Raw genomic sequence first — 3,056 nt, forward strand, 5'->3', positions numbered from 1 at the left:
ATATATATATATATATATATATATAATTATTTATCTCTCTATGTTTTATCTATCTATCTATCTATCTATCTATACTCTCTCATACGCAAACGCATTTCCCCTCATAGATACCCACATACAGACATACATACAATGCATATGAGTGTACTTGGAATTATATACATTTGTGTAAACACACACATGCACGCGCGTGTGCATGCCACACACATACATACACACGCACACATTTAAATCTGTTTGTTCATTTATACACCTATTTACCTACGTCCGTGTCTCTCTTCATTTACCTCTATGTCCTGTCTCTTTCTCTGACTGTCTCATCGATATATATGGCCGTCGAGTTGTGTGCCAGTCTCTGCTTTATCCTGCTACCCACCTTTCTTTCCGTCCATATAGATATCTCTTTGTGTTTCTATGTCTACTACTATTGTCCGATTTTAAATTGAACTTCGACGTTATTTAATGTTATTATAAAGAATGAAATGTCAGATTGTCTCTATTTGAATATAATTTGAAAATCACACTAACAGGCCATTGAACGTATATCCGAATTCTCTCTCTTTCTCTGTGTAACTCTCTTACTTCTTAGTTCTCTCTCTCTCTCTCTCTTTCTCTTTCTGTCTATCCCTCTCTATCTTCTTCCTTTCTTTCTTTCTTTCTTTCTTTTTCATACAAACATATACCTAACTATCACGCATTACCGAAATGGAGTTTATTCATATATTCATGTGCTCAAAAGTCTATCTATCTATCTATCTATCTATCTATCTATCTATCTATCTGTCTGTCCGTCTGTCTGTCCGTCTGTCTGTCCGTCTGTCTGTCCGACTGCCTGCCTGCCTGCCTGTCTGTCTGTCTGTCAGTCTGTCTATCTATCTATCTATCTATCTATCTATCTATCTATCTATCTATCTATCTATCTATCTATCTATCTATATATACAATCACACACATACAATCACACACAACCATATTTACACACATACAACCACACCCAATCTTACACACATACAACCACACACAGTCCTACTTACGCACATACGCACATATTCCATTTTCCCGGTACATTTTATTATGACTTATGCTTTCGAAGACGCGTGGCTTAGTGGTTAGAGAAATCGGTTCACAATCACAAGGTCATTAGTTCAATTCCCGGTGACGCGTTGTGTCCTTGAGCAAGACACTTTATTTCACGTTGCTCCAGTCCACTCACCTGGCAAAAATGAGTAATACCTGTATTTCAAAGGACCAGCTGTGTCACTCTCTGTGTCACGCTGAATCTCCCTTAGAACTATGTTAAGGGGTACATATGTCTGTGGACTATTCAGCCACATGCACGGTAATTTCACGAGCTGGCCCTTCCGTTGATCAGATCAACTGGAACCCTTGTTGTAACCGACGGAGTGCCAGGTTTTTTTTTTTGTTAGTGTTTCACTGTGTTTCTGTCTGTGCGTCTGTCGTTCGATTTGTCTGTCACTTGGCCTTACTGCTTTTGATTCAGTTGCCTTTGTGGCTTCAAATATGCAGAGACATCCTCTCGGCTTGAAATGAGAAGACTTCATGCAGTTGTTTGGCGGGTACCGAATTGGCACGTCCGACTGGACATTAAATCTCTTCTAATGACAGTACTTTTTGGCACTTGAGGAAAATTACATACACGCACTCCCACGCGAGTGCAGAAATATAAACATGCAGTGAGAGAGAGAGAGAGAGAGAGAGAGAGAGAGAGAGAGAGAGAGAGAGAGAGAGAGAGAGAGAGAGAGAGAAGATGACATAATGCCTATATGCAAACATAACTAGATGCTCACACATAATAAGGTGAAAGAGAGATAGGAAGAGAATGTGAATGAAAGACGTGAACGAGAGAAACATTATAATGACCGATGTCAAATAAGTCAGCGTCAAATCAGAAACGCCGAATAGGCGGCACCATAATAGCGGTGCCAAAACGTCTCACATCCGATTCCGCCTTATTTCATTTGATCCAGCAGAAGATAGAGGCCCTAACAACTGAAGAGAAAGAGAGAGAGAGAGAATTGCACCAGAACTAGCAGGCTGACAGTCATTATCTGCCAGGTACACTGGAACAACACTCAACTAGTCACCCTGTACAGAAATAGAACCTAAAACCTATTGATTGTGAGCTCTACTCCTTAACCGTAACTGAACAGAAGGAATCTCTTTAAAACTTTATTTTTTCCTTTATTGATGCTCTAATGATTCTGTCAAGCTACATCCATTGATTTGCTAAGCAATAAAAAGTTTTGATGTACACACAAAATAATAAAACTGCATCCGTCGTAGTATGTTTATTCTTTTACTTGATATTGTTTCCTGAGTTTCTGGTCGGCAATCCGTGTAATTTTTAGTGATATTGATGCCATGTAGCATTATGTCTGTATCTTTGTTGGTGATGTTGGGATAATTTGTATATTTACCAGACAACCACATCACTAGACATTATCACTAGTTAACTACTTATGTCATCATAGACGGATTAGACAAATTTACTAAGAAGCATTATTATGGTAGCTCAGAATGAAAGAAGTAACAGCCGAATCTACTTCAGATCATACCCTGCTGTCTGAAACAAAGAAGGACGTATTAAACAATGTAGCCTCCGTTTAAACAAAAGGTCGGTATGATCACGGATGGAACCCATTTAAGCGCAAGTCTGCTCGGTGAGAGATACCCTGGGGTGAATCAACAACAACGACATAACAAGTGAGACGTTAATGTCCAAGATCCTCCTTTTAAGATCAAAAGAATAATTATTAATATTTCACCAATAATTGCATTTGACAGAGATATTTAATTTGTTATAAAGATTGAAATGTCTTTCAAATAACAACCTACATTTTGTTGAATATTGGCAGTGTGGTAAGTAGCTTGCTTACTAACCACATGGCTCTGAGTTCATTCCCACTGCGTGGCATCTTGGGCAAGTGTCTTCTACTATAGCCTCGGGCCGACCAAAACCTTGTGAGTGGATCTGGTAGACGGAAACTGAAAGAAGCCCGTCGTATATATGTATATATATATATATATATATATAT

This window comes from Octopus bimaculoides, chromosome 8, assembly GCF_001194135.2.
Source record: "Octopus bimaculoides isolate UCB-OBI-ISO-001 chromosome 8, ASM119413v2, whole genome shotgun sequence".
Classification (NCBI taxonomy): Eukaryota; Metazoa; Mollusca; class Cephalopoda; order Octopoda; family Octopodidae; genus Octopus; species Octopus bimaculoides.